Source organism: Falco biarmicus, chromosome 1 (genome assembly GCF_023638135.1).
Source record: "Falco biarmicus isolate bFalBia1 chromosome 1, bFalBia1.pri, whole genome shotgun sequence".
NCBI lineage: Eukaryota > Metazoa > Chordata > Aves > Falconiformes > Falconidae > Falco > Falco biarmicus.
This window is the reverse complement of record NC_079288.1, coordinates 108199984-108219184: the sequence shown is the minus strand read 5'-3', so window position 1 is coordinate 108219184 and position 19201 is coordinate 108199984. Positions and strand designations below refer to the sequence as shown.

The window sequence follows — 19201 nt, the reverse complement described above, 5'->3', positions numbered from 1 at the left end:
AGTCACCACAAATGTACCAGTTGTGTCTGTTTCCAGTTCATTTTACTCGGTTTTGTTTTACTCACATTCTTATTTAGTTTGATCTCAACGTACTATGCAGTTTGTTTCCTTGTTTGACCCTGTGTTTTCTGTGCAAAGTACATTAAAAGCTAAAGATCTGAATTACAGTCATCAAGATTCAACCTTTGATGGCTCAGTTTTTGGAAAGCAGGATGCATTTTTACATCAAGCAATGTAGACATCCAGCAACAGAGTGGTGATCACATGTTATTTTTAAAAGGATATGTATTCTGTGAAACAAGCTGTCACAGACACACAGCTTTACTGTCCACCATGTTACCTGGCCGTGAGAGCTTCAACCCTGAACTGTTTGCTTCTGAATTATGATGTTTCTTAAACTGAAGTAATGGGTTTGGGTGATCTGGTAATACAGTAGTTGTTGCAAAGCAGATTTTAATGCCTCTAAAGAGTGGTGGCTAGCTTATTTCACCTGGATAACAGAGAGGGACAACCTTCATTTCCCAGCATAGCTTATTATAGATTTCAGTTTGGAAAGAAAAATAGTTAACATGCTTTACGGGTCTAAAGTGAAAGAAGAGATTAAATATACTGTACCTATGCAACTAAAAACCCTGTAAGCAAAAGCAAAAATATTCATTCGTGTTACCATATGTGCTATGGGACAACAGATGCTCTTCTAAGTATAGCAGTCATTAAACTGAATTCTTATTTACTGGGCTGACCTTTCTTTGAATTTACTTTGAAGATAATTTTCTTGTTTTGGCATAAATTTTGTTTTACTCTAGAGAGAGCAGTAGATGATGACTTTTCTGCTTGTGGTAAAGCCTAAAGTTTTCATTGAGGTCTATGTTTGGGTTTTTTTTTTATTAATTGCTAAGTTATTCAGGTATATAGTAAAATAAACCTTATGTTTGTTCTTGAGTTGTTATGTTTTTCTACAACTGTATGTACATAAAGGTTGATAGTATCCTTAGAGTAAGGATTAAAAATGTTCCCATTTTACTGAATAATGAAGAAATTAGCTGTTTGGAAATAGCTGCTAATAGTTTTTCAGGCATATTTTAAAATCATTGTCACATCCTCATGAATTATAGTTACAAGATGATAACTATTTTTATAATGGCACACCGTTATGAACAATAACAATATTTTTAATCTGAGACAAAACTTCATATTTGTAGGAAAAGCATACCTTTTACTACAGTCCTTCGGATGTTAGACATGCTTCTTCATGTACATTAATATAGATCTTTCCTTTACATTTGGTGAAATAATTGGTGCTCATTCTGTCTTTTCTGTCTACTGTGAAGTGCCATCTATTCCAGTGTAGACCTTGCTAATAGTATGTGTCACAAGCAAAATATGGGGCAGGAGGGGAGTCCTTTTGTTGCCTCTTTGTTGTAAGACCTTTTATAAATTTTCAGAACAATACCAGTAAAGAATCGTGTAGCCCAACACTTCATTTCAGGATAGCAGGCATTGATCTGCTGGGTATATGTGTGCAGTTTTTTCATTGCTGCAGTGAGTTGTTCTGTGCATTCTTTTTTATAAATCTCTCAAAGGCTAGTAACTTTTTACTTAGAAATGCTTACCGTCTTCAATCATTTCATAGAAATGAAAGTGTCTGAAATAATGTGCTTTAGTGCAGCTGAAATTACAAGAATGAAACATAGGTTGTTCAGCAGGGGACAAAAAAGCCGACCAACCATCAACAGAAAAATGTGATTTTAAATACTTACTGTCAATAACATAGCAGGGAATAAGAAATAAAGAAGCAAAAGAAAACCAAAATGTAAAAGCAGCAAAAACTTTACCATACACCAAATTTTTAAGTGGCTGAGATATGTTCAGGAATAATATTTATCTGATTGATCTAGGCAAAATCATGTAACTTTAAATGTTGTTGCAGGTGAATATCCAGTTCTTGAAAACTGCCCCTTCTTGCTGCTCTTCGAGAAGATATCAGAAACTAAGTTGTGTTTGATGAAAAGGTGTACTTCAATCTCAGTGAGACTGAGCCAGAGAAACAGCTGTGTGAACCATGAGACTAGCTGTTAAAGCAGAATCATTATTGAAAAGAAATGTCTGCAGAAGGAACAGTGGCTGTAATCATATGTGCTTTCCTTCCATGAAGGTCTTCTGACAAACTGCCTTTGACAGTGTAATCTCTAAAAAGATGCGATACCTGAGTTTCTGGTCCCTGGGCCAAAATAGTAAGGCTGCTCTCAGGCATAAAGCTTAGCACTATTTCTCTCACAGTTCTAAATTTTCAGATATTATATCACACATAACAAGAAAAATGTCCTAAACATTTCCTTTGCAGTTTACTTCTCCGGTACTTGAGTAAGTCCTTTCAAACAGGGCATGAGAGCTGCTCCTAACTCGAGGGGGAGTTGAAAGATGACAGAGTGACACTAATGATCTGGATCATTACCACACCCCCCATTGGTTTTCTAGCAGATTTAGATTTTCTTGATACAGCAGGATGTAACCACAAACTGATGCCTTGAGAGGGAAATCTCATATGATTTATCATCTTTTGCCTCCAACTCAGGTAATAATTTGGTAGTTGGCCATAAACTAGACTCCTTATCTTCTCTTATATGAAAATCTGTAGAAAAATTATGAGTTTATTTTAAGATTTCTGCTGCTCAGCCAGCCTGCACTTATTAGCAATAACTGAAATACAAAAAGATGGTATGGGCAATTATTTTTGTGACTATACCTTCTGATATTTTAGGTAGTCTATAATCCAAATGAGCCTTATGTTGCTTTTCTTTTTGGAAGAGGGAAGGAATGTGGTATGGACAGATGGTGTTTTGGAAGGGTTTTTTTCCTTTTCCTGAGTTCCAGTCTTTGCCTGAACACTGATGTACACCGTTCATCAATAGCCCCACAAGAATGATGGTCCCCACAAGTTTTCTCCCTACCCGATGGAACAAAGATCAGCCTTGCAGTGAAACACATGAATTACAGGAGTGATCTCATTCTTAGATCCAGGGGGAGCGTAGCTTGCTGTGCCCTAGATCAACCTTTGTGAATACCTCAGAACGGATGCTTTAAGCATTGACCTAAGGGGGTATTAGGAGTATATCTATAGTAACTCATTTCTCCTTTCATAATACTTCCTATGGATGATGTTTACTTTTCTGTTCAGTGTAATGAGGTAATGTATCCAAAGCACGTTGAGTAATAAACATATAAACCACCAGTTACTGTTGTGAGTTGTATTGAGCAAACCTCAGATGTCATAAAAACAGGACATTTGAGATTAATTCCTCTATTTTAGTTCATATGCACTCTAATTTAATAAAGTTGAAAGGGAAAAATAGAGCATATTAAAGATGTATTTTTCTCTCCCAAGCCTGAATTGCAAGCTCAAATTAAGATTGATTTCCTAAAAGAATAATAATATAATCCCAATGCAAAATAGATGTTCCAGTTCTTGATCTAAAAAATAAAATTTCTCATAAAACTGTTTTAAAGAAATATGGACATCCCAGTAAATCAGTAGGAAATTTTTCAGGTACTTCTGAAATATTTTAAAAGGTTCTCCTTTATTTTGTCCACCAAAAATAAGCATTAGTCAATTCACAAAGTAGTATCAAAAGTTACAGAAATGTAACAAGAAAATAAGCTTTGGTGTCCTACTTTACTAAATAAGTTACTAGTGATCAGCAGAATGAAGTTTAATACCAATTCAGAGAATTTGGAGCAAGGCTGGATGGACTTCTTCCAGTTAGATTACAAATATGCATTAAATGCTTATTCTGAGGTTAAATTGCACTAATGTGATATTTGAAATTTGGGACATACTAACAGCTCTGCCTCAACATCCTCTGAATACATCTAATATAACATTTTTTCAACAAGAAAGTTGAGTTGAAGCTCAAGTAGAAGACCTGGGGTCTGCCTGCTTTCTCTGTGTAGATGAGCCCCATGTTGCCTTTGAAAAGTCGTTCAGCCTTGTGGTTTTTTTCTCCTGTAAAGATCTTCCTACCTATGCATATGCATGATGCATGCAGAAGCCAATTCTAGTTTTTTTCCCAGAAGACATTTGTTGTTGCTCTTTCAAAAAAATCTTTATTTTTTTCAGGAGAAGTATTTGATTTCCCTTCTTCAGTCTTCATATGACACAGGATTTTTTTTAACTTAAATTTAAGGTTTTGTGGTACACATTATTCAAGAAAATGTTCTTGGGAATATTATGACCCGATGCTCCATATGGGCCAGCACTTACTTCTATGGTGCACTATATCCAGAAGAACAGACTACAAGAAATAGCAGCAATAAATAGTCCAATAGCCAAAGACTGTTGCAGAGTGAGGAAAATGAAAGCAGATAGCAACAGCATATTTCAGAAACAGCACTGATTTTATATATTGGGTGTTAACTAGTTTTTTAATAGATTTCATCACTGAACAATATTAGACTTTTCAGTTTGCTTTGTTTTCTTTTATTGTGAAAAATAGAAAATTTTCCTCAGAAGGGTTCAAATTAATTTTGAACCTCTTTAAAACAAAAGAAATAAACTAGATTAGATTTATTGTAAAGGTTTGGTCTAAAATTATATGTGTGACTCTTTCTGAACCCTTGCTTTTCCAGACTGATTTTGTGGCACAATATAGTCTCCATCTTCCTTTCTCTTCCCCTCCACTGCCTCTTAATTCTCTTTGTTCCACAGAGGGACTTAAATTAGCAGTTTCCCTTTCCTCTGGAAATTATTAAGTTTATCACTTCCTGTGAACAGTCCCTCACTTTCACAGCTTGCAGCTACATTTGCTATCATTTACTGTGAAAAATAGTTAAATTCTGAACAGCTATCCTCAACATTCAACTTTTAAATTTGCTACTTCTGTTTTGAAGAAGGCCCTGTACTACAGAAACTGTGCTGATTTTTCCCATCTCTGTTACTTTTTGCATCTTCTGCACAGGAAAAAAACCCCACATGTCAATATCATCCTTCATTTAAGACATGATTACTCACCCAGTTAAAATTTAAGCATCCAATGATGTTTCACTAACTCAGGAATTGACTCTGTTGTATTTATTCAATAAAAAATGCAGTCCTTCTTGGACATTTAACTAAATAAAACTCTGGTTTGATTTTGCAGAGTACTTTTTCTTCTAGTTGAACCAAAATAGCAGCAAGAATTTTACAAGAGGATTCTCAGTGTATTATCTTGACAATTCTAATGTAATCTTGATCAAAAACAGTCTATACCTTAAATTCACTATGTAAACCTGAAAGTTCTCAAGTAGTTTTGAAGAAAAGCTGTTGTGAAACGTGAAATATGAACCTCATTGTTCCACACTGTAATCTATATGAATAAAAGTAATTCTTTAATAAAAAGAATTAATTTCTTGCTCATATTGATGTCTTAATGTTGCTGGTTCAGTTGGGGTTTTTCAGTGCAAAACTTCTTAGTAGGAAATCATACTCTAAATGAAAGATTTCTTCTTTGCTAGCATTAAACATGGCAAAAATAAAAAAAAGACAATAACATCAAACCCAGAATAATGTTCACAAACCCAACAATACACAGTAGAGCCACAGAAAAAAAGGTTTTCTATTAAGAGCTATTTTTCTGGGCTAATATATATAGACACAAAACCACAAACATTTTTAGGATTGTTGTAATATTTCTGTGCACTTCAATACAAAGAAATCTAAAGTGTAAATTTATAATGATACTGATACCTTATTTTTATTACATTGATTAAAAAAGACCCAGCTGATGGACTGAAAGTCAAAAGTAGTATCCACATATTATCTTGGAAGAAGCATATCTCCCTTAGACTAACTCAAACCTCAAGGAAGTGAACAAATTTTTATTCCCTCTGGGATATTCTTAGTTTGTAGGATGTTTTTATTCTTGCTGCACAAAGCATTGCATTTAGGGTGTGTCACATGAATTCGACTAGTTTTCTTGGGTGAAAAAAGATGAACTCAAACTTCTCCCATGGACAGAGTCCGCTTGTTCTGCAGGAAAACACGTACATTTCATAAACAATGACCAGACCTCCATTCACAACTCTTCAACTGAGACTATCTAGTAACTTAACAGAGGATCAAAAGAAAAGCTTTTATTATAACGTAACAAAACAAATTTAATGAGAGGTGTTCTACTGACTAAATGAAAATGGTAATATTAACATGTAACAGTAACCACATTGTAAAATGTAGTAATTTATTTCTTATTTTGGGAAACACTGCTAAACTGAGATGCCTATAAAAAAATGTCATTGAATTTATGATCTATAATTACATAGGAAAATGTACTGGAGCCTGCTAACATAAAGGATCACTTAAATACTACATATAACATGAGGATATTTGCAACGTAAGATGTTACAAGAGAATGTAAAATCTCCCAAATGTTATGTCAAAAACCTTAGCTTTGTAAGCCATGTCACAAAGTTAATTGTACTAACCTTTAGAAATACAAGTATTATGCAGTTATTTAACCACATGATTTGTGTGAGTCTTGAAGTTAATGGAGTATATTCACAAACACATTTCTCAACTGGGAAAAGTGTCCTCAAAAAAAGCAAGGCAAAAAGTAGAGGAAGAAGTTATAGCAACAGCGTTGCATCTGCCTACATTACATACTTTAGTTCTCCTTTGGGGGTGAAGATATTACAACCCTGCTTTTTAATTTGTTTAAATATGAACTATACACAGATGGGGTTAATTAACACATTTGCTACACTGATTACATTTTATGACTTACATCAATACCTGCAAAGTACCAATCAGCCTAAATCCTGAACTAAATCCCTGATGACAGAATGTCTAAGGGAAGAGAAGGTGATAATACAGACAGGTTTAGCTGTGTTTTTACAAGGAAGCTTGTGCAGACATAGAGTATCTTGAAAAGTAAGGAGATGTGGTCAAGTGCCAGCTTGTAAAAACTGCACTTTCCCTAAACAGCTCCTGTGGGCTGAGTTTCCAGAGTGGTGTAGTTAGAGAAGTTAGCAACGCCCGTGTGCAGGTTAACCTAGTGCAATGTTGACTGCGATTGTTAACTGAAAGGTATAAATTATATCTATGCCAACTTGACATATTTTTGTTACTGCCTCAAGTGAAACTACTGGATTTGCCTCAAGTTTCCATGATGATTTCATCTCAAGCTGTATTTCTCCTGTCTTAAAATACCTTCCTCAAAAAATATCCATTTTTACTGTTCCCTCCAAGTCAGTTCATATGCACACTATCTACATGATTAAGCACAAGAAAGTTAATAAAATTCTGAATTTTGACACTCTTTGTAGTGGAATGAAGCTGGGTTAATTAGCATTGATAATATACAACTGTGGGCTGGCTGTTGGCTGATGTAGATGAGGTGCAGGTGCGACTGATGAAGTTAAGTGGTTGAGAGCCAATAAAGCACAGCTGAGGAAGAAGCAAGAGGAGAGAGAACACATGCCTTGGATGAGGTGAGACGAGGAGAAGGCAGCAGAGGGACTGGCATGAAGAGTATGCTGGTATGAGGTGGTGAAAGACCTTGTTCCAGCTTGATAGTTTTGAGAGTGCTGTGACAACTTTTCATCTTATTTCTTGTACAGTTCTTAGCATATTGTCTAGGATTAGGCTTAGACTGCCAACTGTGTAGAACAGCAACATGAAAAGATATTTGAATTTAGCTAAATGTTTGTTTCTCCACTTATCTATTGCATAGTCATTCCAGTTCATACACTTAAATAAAACAAAACCTGCATTAATAAAATTCTAGCTTAAAAAAGTTACTTTCTATTTGTAAAGACCCTGCCTGATATATCTTAAAGTCCACTTCTAACACTCAGCATGACCACCATGCCTCTACTGTTCTTCAAGTTTAGCCTCTTTGCTGTATCAGCTTCTATACTTTTATCACTTTTTCCTCTAGTCTCAGTATCAGCTGTTGCTAGGTGGCAACACTTTTTGCCATACTTCATACATCCGGAAGACTAATGGCATGCTCTGTTCCACTCTTTTTAAGTTCAGGATCTTGATCACTATTCTTGGTGTCCAGTAATCTCATTGTTTATATTCCTACAAATTTTCATTTAGACTTTAAGTATGCTTGACTTCAGCCTTTTATGTCTACTATATTAGTACCATAACAAGACTGTAACATATGCATTCCATATTAATTTACATTACTATAAGAAATAATGAATTCCCATAAATTCCTCAAGTAACAACTGGAAGCATTCTTCATTTTGTTAGAAACAAACAGCTATTTCTTTCATTTTGAAATTTTTATTAAATTTTGTTGGAAAAAATTTTTAGATGTTATGAATTGGTTCCAGTAGAAGGAAGAAGAACTTTCCATATTGCAGACACTTTTTCAAAAGTTAACTCCTTGCCATCATGTAGGAAGAAGAAAATTGGTATCTCACAAATTGTCATTGGATGGAAAGCTGCCTTCAGCCATTATCAAACATTTTCCCCATGCTTTTAAGACCAAATGCTTTAACTTTCTTTCTGTAATTGTTTTCCTTTACTGTAAGTAAAATATAATGTAAACAATAATTTATCTCAAAACAATGTGATTGATGAACTGATTTGCTCAAGTACAGTTTTCTAGTGCTACTTTGTTTGCCTTGTTCTTTCTTATTCACTAATAATGAATCATATCAGTTCAGTTCTAACGCATCCTTTCCTTGCTTATCTATTTTTTGGTATCATTCCTCGACTCCATCTTCATTAATGAAATCTAGTATCTCAACATCCAGTTGACACTGTTCCTTCATTTATCCTCCTATTATAATTCTTTAATTCTTCTCCCCCCCGCCATAGATTTTTGTGATCCATTAGTTTTCTTCTGTTCTGGGCCTCCAGTGTACTATACTCCAGAATGCAGATGGCTAATTTCATCTGCTGTCACTATTTTTAAGTGACATAGGATGCCATGAGAGACATAGGCTGCAATAACCCTTCTTGCAGGATGTGGTTTGTGCCAAGCCAAAGAAGAACCATTCAGACATGTAGATTTCAGGTACTGTTTATAACCTAATTAAATTACTGTGATGCTTCAAACCTATTTTCCAGAAGATTTTCTATGTCCAGGGCAATGTAATCTAACTATCCGTAATATTGTATCTATAATCAACCTTTCACATGATATCTAGTTGTAATACACTATTCCTTAAACTTAAAAAAAAAAATATCAAAAAACAACCCCAAACAACACATTATGATTTACTTATGGATTTCATTAAATCTGGAAGTAGAATTTTAAAAATCACAGTAGCGTCCCTAGATCCCATTTTAACTGTCTAAACTTAATATTTGGATTCATGCTCAAATATTAATATTTAGTACTGCAATTCATAGAATGGGAATTCATGCACAAATATATTCTCACTTTGAAATTATTACCTCTCAAAGAATGCTCAATAATGATTTCAATATAATTTTGATAATTCTACAGCAAGTAGCCCATTGCTACTCTGACAGCTGGTAGATTCTCAGTTAAAAACTGCCCAAATCAGTGCTGCTTTATGTTAAAAAATATTTTTGTAAATAATTTTTGTTAAACATTTATGGAATTTAACCCTTTGCAGTCACCTACATTTCAGTCCTGAACTGAAAGCCAACATAATTTTAATTGATGGTGTAGTCCATCGTCTTTCAAATTCAATGTAATTTTTGTAGTACATTTCCCTTTTTCATTTGATGACAAAGGACATTAAGTAAAATCTCTTCTAGATTTGCTGAGAAGCAGTCTTGCATTTATTTAGACTCTTATTTTTCTCACTCTTAGAATGGGAATTTTAAAAAATGAAGTTATATTAATCTATTCCTCAATGATAATGAGTAACAGTGTATTTCAAGTTGTAAACACTGAAAAAATATTGCAGTTTTTAAAATCTGCTTAAATACCCAAATTCAAATAGAAAAGAACCCATTCTTCAATTTTATAGTCATATGTTTTTTTCGATAATCCTTTTCAAATTACTTCTGTCTTCTGCATTGATAGAAGAAAAATTATATAATGAATAGTTTACTTGTAAGGAAAGAAAGTAACAGGTTGTGATCTAAAAATAAAGTGCTGGGAGCTGAGATGAAGCAATTTCAAGTTTTAAACATAAGGTAACCAACAATTCACAGAAAAAGATCCCAGACTGCCTATTTCTTGGAGAAGGAAGTAACACCACCTATTTAATGAGAATAATCTGCCAAGGAACGTGTAAGTTCTGGCAATTTAAAGTAGGAAAGAGAAGATCACTTTCAGAATCTGACAGTTATTATTGGATTGTTAGCAATGTAATTTGCCTGTAGGTTAAGCTGCTGGCAGACATTCCTCAGCAACTAGGGTACAAAAGAGTAGGAAACTGATGCTTGATTAAAAAAAATGTAAATAGGAGTTTTCAATCACTGACTTTGGGGAGACATTTGTTATTTAGATATTATAAGTTACACTGCCTTGACACACTGCAGTACCTCTAACTCTCAGAGAGATTAATATAATGCTTCTACCGAGTTTGCTGTTGGCATATCATATAATCATAGAGTCATTTAGGTTGGAAAAGACCTTTAAGATCATCAGGTTCAACTGTTCACCCACAACTGATGAGCATTTCTATTAGATGCTATAGACATACCTGGAAATGCTAGAGATAATGAAAACTAGTTAGAATAAGGAACAAATTTTATGCAATGTTTTACAAGCGGCCCTACCAAAGCTCAACTTTTATACACATAAAAATCTTCAAATATTCCTGGGTTTGTAGAACCCTACTTTTTTGGGGGGGGTGAAATATAAGACTTTTTGTGTATAAATATTAGAATTTACATCAATAAAACTTGTTCATTTTAAAGTTTCAAACAGTTCTCATATTTGCAACTCTGAATTTAAGCAGACGTTCGCGTCTACATATGTCATGATGTGTAATGTATCTTTTCATTACACACCGTTGTTAGGCATGTACCATGTTTTAATGCATAGATTTTGTGATGCTACTGTATATTCTGTCTTCATCTAACAAGTTCTTTTGGAAAACAATTATGCAGCCGGGTTTCTGCATTCCCACAGAAATTTTGTTTATGTGGAGTATCAAAGTAGCCAAAAAGTATTCTTGTCCACTGACCATAACATTGACAATTTACAATGAAGTGGGGTGACAGAGGTGAAACATCAGCAAAAACATAAAAGGATTTTGTCAGTGGATTTGTATACATGTAGGCATGTGTGTCAGGTCCTTAACTGTTTTGCATCAGCTTGTAACATAAATATGTGGCATTGATCCTGCCAGAAGCACCATTCTGATTTGCAGATGCAGGCACAGCTTGCTAAATTCTGCTAAGGTTTTCCCAGGGGACAGATGGAAGAATGCCGAGGCCATCTGAGCAATCCTCAAGAAGGTAAAATTAAATCTTAGATTGAACTCTATCTTATCATTAACCTATCTGAGTAAAGATGAGCTGCAAACAGGCTTCCCATACCTAGCATGTGGACCACATTGTGAAACTCAGCATAGTTTCTGTCTGCCAGCAGTTTGTGTTCTAAGTTGTTTTAGTTGGGTAAAACAAGTGCTGGCGATCAGTGTACAGTATACCCACTGGGAGATACTGGCTCTATCTTACTGTTACCGTGTTTCAGGTGAAACATGCTAGAATAATTTGAACTATGTGTGGACTGCAGTTACTATAAGCAACACATTCATATGTATAAACTATTACTGTTGGCAACAGCTTCACCACAGCAAAAGCATTTTTGCTTCAGAATAAATACACTGGATGATACATACGAGCACAAGACTTGAGTACTGCACGAACCTGAATTACTGTTTTCCTTGTGAATGAAGAAAGCACCACATCATGAAGCAGTGGGTTTGACATTGTGGCCTTAGGAGCTTTTCTGATTCTTATTCCAAAATCTTTGTCTAATCCCTTTGTTTTTCAGCACAAAGTTTTAGAAATATATAATTTCTATGTTGTATATACAGGATGCATTATATAAAACTTCCCTTTTAAAATGCTGTCAGGAACAGCAAGCACAGCCTCCCTGTGGCAGAGGAAAATGCTTATATATTTATTTGTGTGCTTTGAAGGGCTGTTCAATAAAGCTGCTGGATCAAAAGGCAGTTCAAGACAAGAACTGGTTGAAGTAAATCTGGAACTGATAATTTAGAATGTCAAACTTGAGACATTTTCTCTATGAAAGGTGGTGTAAAATGAGTTAACGAGAAGATTTCATTACAACTAATGAAGGAGAATGGTACTGTTGGCAAAATTCTGGGCCTCTCTATTACAAACATTGAAGCAGAAGTCAGAGTGTTCTTTTAGGAATTAGCTATTAAACCCATTATCTGTAGATTACAGCACATTGTCAAATGAGTAATAGCAAATTGGCTGAAAAACTGGAGGAAATCCAAAGCTTTCTGTCAGGCTGTCAAGGTACTTAAAGAGGAATTTTGCAAAGGTCTGCCAGGGGTCTGGTTCTGTTTAATATTTTCATCAATGGCTTGGATGGAATAAAAGAAATGCATTCAGAAGAAACAAATCTGGGAGGAACTATTAATTTTTTGGAGAACAGAATCTGAATAGGATATGATCAATTAAATGAACTTTGTCCACAAAATAAGTTTTGCAGAAATTAGTATAAAGTTCTACATGTTGTATGGAAAATCAAACGCACAGATATTAAATTAAAACTTGGATAGACAGCAGCATTGCAGATAAAAAAGTTTGGGAGTTTGAGTGAATCAAAGTCCTTGAATATGAGTCAGCCATGTGGTGCTGCTCTAGAAAAGGTTGACTTCAGTTTCATTAAAACAAATCCCTTGTATAACAAAAAACAGGGAGCTGAGTGGTTCCATTCAGCTTTTCTCTGCTGAAGCATGGACACTGCATTCACTTTCCAGTGAATAAAGAGGCAGAGAAATCTGAGATAATCCATGGGAAGGCAATAAGACATGAGAGAATTAGAAAACATGACAAGATTGCAAGGCCAAGAAAAAAAAAAAAAACAACAAACTGAAAGGACATCTGATAGTTGTTCTGATGCAGAAAAGTCTTAAGAAAAGGAAAATTTCTCTCAATGTATTGCTTTTTAGATATTGGTTAAAGAAAAAGAAGCTGTTCTATAGCATGTAACCAAAACACACTTGTGTGTGGCACCTCAGTACAGAAAAAAACATAGACCTGTTGGAGCAGGTCCAGAGGAGGGCCACAAAAATGAGCAGAGGGCTGGAGCACCTCTCCTATGAGGGCAGGCTGAGAGAGTTGGGGTTGTTCAGCCTGGAGAAGAGAAGGCTCCAAGGAGACCTTATTGTGGCCTTCAATACTTACAGGGGGCTTGTAAGAAAGCTGGGGGCAAACCTTTTAGCAGGGCCTGTGGCGATAGAATGAGGGGTAATGGTTTTGAACTAAAAGACAGTGGAACCCTAAGGATAAGGAAGAAATATTTTATAAGGGTGGTGAAACACTGGAACAGTGGCAGATGCCCCATCCCTGGAAATATTCAAGGTCAGGCTGGATGAGGCTCTGGGCAGCCTGATCTAGTTGAAGATGTCCATGTTCATTGCAAGGGGTTTGGACTCAATAACCTTTAAATGTCCCGTCCAACCCCAAGCAGTCCAAAGTACCTCCATTCTCTAAGTATTCCCTCCAGTTTTCAGCCATTTCACTGTCACTAATGCAAACGCAGCTCCAATACAACATAAATAAACAAACACTTAAGTGGTGTCCAAGGATAAAATAAGCTAGAAAACTGATTTGAAAATTAGATAGCCACTGCCTGGGTTAGGTAAACAAAAGTTCCCCAGGTCTCACTTTCTCTTCTGTACTAAACACAATGAGTCCTTTCTGTCCCTGTTACTTGGGCTCTCTGCCTCAGAACAGACTAGCTAATATTTGTGTTCTGGAGACCCTTACACAATCACATCACTTTACAAGTGTTTGATTCTTCCATGGCTGTTTACAGGATTCTGCTGCAACCAGTGTGATTCAGTATGGACAAAGCTAAAAAAAATTAGTGAGATGGATACAGTAGATTTTCATACGCTGACTGTCACCTTGCTGCTCTTGCTCTGTACAAAACACTTTCCTCTTTTAAAGGAAGAACAGGGAAAAGAAGAACAATAGCTTTTCAAGGTATCTTTTTTCCAGCTGAAAATTCACCAGGAATTCAGGTTTCAGACTACTTCTGTCAATGATTTTATGTCAGAAGGCAATGTATTCATAGTGCATAAGTAGTAGGTAACTGTCACACTTAAACAGAAACATTTTTGTAATATTTTTGACAGTGCTAAATGTATGGATCAATGTGAGTATTATATTTGTTGCATCTAGATTTGTGACGTGGCAAGAACAAAAGGAAAGAAAAAATCTCTGAGGTGATTGAGACTGAGTGGACAAGGTGTTTCATGCTGTACATAATCATCTGAATACAAAGTTGTGCTGATTTTTCCATTAGATTTGAGCGGCTATTCTAGGCACAGTAACTGTCATTGCATGCTGCGCCCAAACTCTGCCAGCCCATGCCGGAGTTTAGGCCTTTCCTGCGTTCCAGTTCTGGTTTCTAACAGGAGGAATTTCAAGTACCTTTTCCTAGTGTTGTCCTGGACTGGTCATCAGTCACTGCATGGAAATATTTGAAACCTTTCTTATGGGTGTAATCCAGGCTCATGCTGGGTCTACTTGGGCAAGAGTGAAAACCAACATGTTCCCATGCAGAACATGTGGGAACTGTGTTGCTTCTGGAGTAGGAAGTAGGTAGGGAGGAAAGAATCCTATAATACTTGGAAAAATAATGGAAGAGACAGAAATAGGAAGGAACAGAGTAAAGTTTGTAAGGAAGTACTTGGTTGCTGTGATACATTTTTCTTCTTTCTACTTTGAGGTGTTTGTTATTCTTACTCACCTTGACTCCCTCTTTTCCTTCTTTCCCCTCCTTTCCTGCCTCCGTCCTTACCCTCACTAAAGCAAAAAAGAAATTGGGCTTTATCAGGAAACAAACTTTAACAGAGTCATTTCTCATGACTCAATACAATTTTGCATGCAGGTGCTGATACAAAAAACTGGCAAGAAGAAAACACTCTAAGACTTTGTTTCATAAGTTTAGAAGGCAGGCATTCTTTATTGCAGCACTGGGTGCATGGAGGATAGCATCTCACATCATGCCTACCTATCTGACCAGTGTTCCTCGATTTATTACCACAAAGCACATATATATCATATTACCCTGAAAACTAATACAAAGTATAACTACCTCCCCAAAATGATTCACATACGCATAAGGCCCTTGCGTATGCGCACTTTGCTGCTGGGGGTCTTTCCTGGGGTCTTTCAAGACCCCTGGTGGTTGAAAGTTGGTGAATTTCAGCTGAACTTGCCTGGGGAAGATGCGCATTCCTTGTTCTTATATAACTCCATTTGTTCTCTGCACTATACGGTTTTGCCCACAGTGCTCCATTACCCCACTTCTCTGGTCTACTGTTCTATCCCAGGTGTCTCAGAAAGAAGCTGCATCTTAATGAGCTCATTCAATAGGTCGATTGCTTTAGTATCAGCCTCTGTCACTGATTCTTTATATCTTAATTATATCATTGGTGGCAACTGAGTCACAGAATGTGTGCCAAACTTCACATCCAAAAGATATCAAAAACCAGAATCAATTTTCTTAAGATAGAATTGTTGGTTGGTTATGTTTGGTGGATGTTAGGAGAACAACAAGGGTAGGTCTAACTACTGGCAAGTCCAGGGGTCCTCAAACTACGGCCCGCGGGCCAGATATGGCCCCCCAGGGTCCTCAATCTGGCCCCGGTATTTACAGACCTCCCCGCCCCCTCCCCCCCCCCCCCCGGCCGGGGGTTGGGGGGGGAAACCAAGCAGCCGCAGATGACTGCCTGCCACTTCATCTGCGCGCCCACCCCCTGGTTAAAAAGTTTGAGGACCCCTGGGCAAGTCCATGAAAAGAGAAAACTCATTAACAAAGTAGAAAAATAAAGTAAAAAGAAACAAGGTCAGAGGCAGTGGTTTCCCTGCAGTGACTGTTCAAGTTGTTACTTCAGCAACCTCTTTTCCTATTGAGAAAATTGCTACATATCCCAGAAAAATGTACACATTATCTATTACTGCAGTATGTATTATTGACTTGATAACTTCTGCACACTTTTCCTCACAGCCTTCCCCTTCCCTTCACACCAGGTTTTGTTGGTCCTGTTAACAGCGTGAAAAAGAAACAATTACTACAGCGCTAAGCATCTTCTTTTTCCCTGAAGCTCTATCGCAACTGAAGGTACAAAGCCCCTTGTAGAATAAAATCCTGAGTGATTCTAGTCAATCAGCAGTTTCCTAGTTGCTTTAGTTTTGTTTTTGCGGACCGTAAAGATATCAGCATGGAAGATAAAAACAATTTAGCAAAGAATTATGTTGTGGGCAATTGCACATTATTAATTACCGGTTTAACTAAAGAATTTTCTTTAATCAGGTCTCCTTTTGCACTTCATTTGTTCAAAGTTTATTTTTTTATTCAAGTTTGAATGTGAAGATCTCCCAGTCCTAAAATGTACATCATTCTGCACCCAAAGTAATTTTAATACTGAAATACTGTGTTGGACTTACTTTAAAAGCTCTTGCCTGAGAGCACACAAAATTGTGTTCACTGAACTAAAAAAAAAAAGGTACTTCTGACATTTTAAGAAAAGAAGAAAACAACAAGAAGAAAGAAGTCAATGGTAATTTCAATTGTTAATGTTTTACAATTGCCACCATTTTTCTTCTAAACAGTACTGAGATTCATGCTTAACAAAAACTAAATATTGGATTAAGCTTTAAAATACTGCATTTTGTGTCTGAATATAAAAAGCCACATTTCAGCATATCAAAAGAACAGAATAATTTCGTATTGTGTGTAAAATTGACATCCAGAAATTATTAATGCATACTCAAATATATACTAAAAAGATTTGTATGTTTCTTAAAACTAATCCTTAGGCTACTCAAGGTCAGCATATTGTTTTCCTAATCAATCAGGTTTTATTTTGATATCAATATAATTGTCTGCTCAGACAACATTGAAATACCTGATGATCAAGCATTGATGTGGTTTGCCTGGGAATGTATGTCTTGAGCCTGAGTGACAGAATATATGAATGTTTTATTCTTACTTTTTTACCTGTAAGGCATCATAGAAGAGATAATCTTTTACAATCAAAATGGTAACAGAAGATTAATTTCTATAGTCCTATTTTTAATTCTCTGCATTTCAGCAATTCACTGTGCTGCTTCAATAATACATAGTCTGTCACCAAACAAAGATATATTTTTTTTCTTCACATCTGAGGAAATATTAGATCAAATCTGAAAACACAAAAAAGGAGTATTTTTTATCTCTCAAATGAATCTTTCAAAGGTTCATCTTCTATGTTCTACAGGAAGTAAACACCTCAACAAGCATGCAAATCAAGTTATTTTTAATTTTTTATGTATCTTGTACGATACAGTATTTAATTGTGGAGCAATTATTTGTTATTCTCTGTAACAGCTAAAGGTTTGCGTTCAAGTTGTTTTGTGTACCATTGCCTTGATAATAGTTACCTTTTATCCCATCATATATGGATTAAATCTCAATTATCTTATCCATGAAACTGACAGAAAATATTTCTTTCAAGAAATATTGTACTGCATAAGCAGAAATAATTGATTTCACTATCCTTTCACTGTTAAAAGCTGTAATTTGAATACTGATAAAGTAGTGGACCACTGCTTTAACCACTATAACAGAAAACAGCTTCTTAATACATGCAATATTAGTTTGGTTATCCATATAAACACTGAAGCAAATCTGTATTTCCTTTCAGACTGTTAATTTACTAGAAGTATTTTTGTGGCTATTGAATGTTCAGCTTCAGTTTTTAAACATCACTATTTGCTGAAGGGAATTACTTTAAGAATGATGCTGAGCCTGACAAGAGCAGAGGTTCGAACAGAAATGCTCGAACAACCTCAGCTAAAATTTATTTTCAGTAATGAATACAAATAATTATCTAGTACAGCTGCTTATAAATAATAAAAGGACCAAGAGTTAGTAGCAGAAAAAATTCCCACATAACTTGTGAAGTAATGGGAAAAAATATAAGGTACTGTCAAGTCACAGACTGTAAAAGATAAAACTCTCAAATTTACCCAGATGAATTTTCAGATAGCTTTTTTTTTACTTTCCCTGTTTTTTCTCTTGTATCTTTATAAAATGTCTTTAAGAAAGACACAGATGAAGGTGGTTTGCAGATTAGCCACCAATAACTGGAAAGGGTAATAAAAATATAGGAATATACATTTCATCACTGTTTCAGTGACCCTCATTAAACTTGAATTAGCCTTTTCAATTCTAGGATTTAACAGAAATAATTCTTAAATTTTTGGTTCAAATCTAAGGAAATTTTTAGCAACTATTTTAAAATTATTTTTTGTTTATTTTAATTGCACAACACTTTCTACTAGTCCTACATTTACTGCTTTGTCTTGACACTGTAAGCCAAATTTGGGGTATTTCTGCAATCCAATTGGCCATGATCTAGACATCAGAATTGTTTAAAAGTTTAGAATTATCCACAACTAGACTGATTCTATCATCTTTTTTTTAAGTACCCTACTGAAATCTTGCCAACAAGACAATCAAGTTTTCCGTTACCTGTACAAAGAATGTCCAGCGGTCAGAACTGTCACTGTTGGACCCACTGGGAAAAGAGACATTCAATATTAGCAAATCTCATTGAGTTTGTCTAAACGCTTTTGTCCCCTTTTATGTATGTTTCAAAAGGCCTAATTCTGCATCTGTTTCTTAAATCCATGTCAGGGCCCTGAGTCCATCCCCATCCTGTAGGTTTGGTGCATGGCTTCAAGCATTATCATTACCCTTTACTTTCTATAACTAAAACTGGATGCAGCAAATGCAAACACATTGCTGCCAGACTTTAAATATAGCAAGTCAGAATAATTAAAATATCTGTAATCAAACTCCTTTCAACTGTTTATATAACAAAAATCTGAAAATGACAATTAGTTCCGTTGTAACAACAGATTATTTTTATTTAAGTATTTCCCTGCAGTATTCTGCAGAAATCAATGTTCCAGTTTGCTTATAAGGAGTGTAAACCGGAAACTTTCTCACTGTGAATGGAAGTCTTGGCTTTAACTTAGTCACTTATTTTCAAAATATCTGGTAGAGCAAGAGTCATATCTCTT

At 35.6% G+C, this 19201-nt stretch overlaps 1 long non-coding RNA gene across 2 annotated transcripts in view; it reads right to left on the bottom strand.

Moving 5' to 3' along the window:
* Positions 1-5870: 5870 nt before the first annotated feature.
* Positions 5871-19201, bottom strand: part of LOC130158197 (uncharacterized) — a 144354-nt gene continuing 131023 nt past the window's right edge. The window contains exons 16-17 of one of the 2 annotated variants that reach the window (XR_008825202.1): positions 14877-14911; positions 5871-6004 (exon numbers count right to left, since the gene is read on the bottom strand). This is a non-coding gene — a long non-coding RNA (uncharacterized LOC130158197). The remainder of the gene's footprint in view (positions 6005-14876; positions 14912-19201) is intronic. The other variant, XR_008825201.1, reaches the window with a different exon arrangement.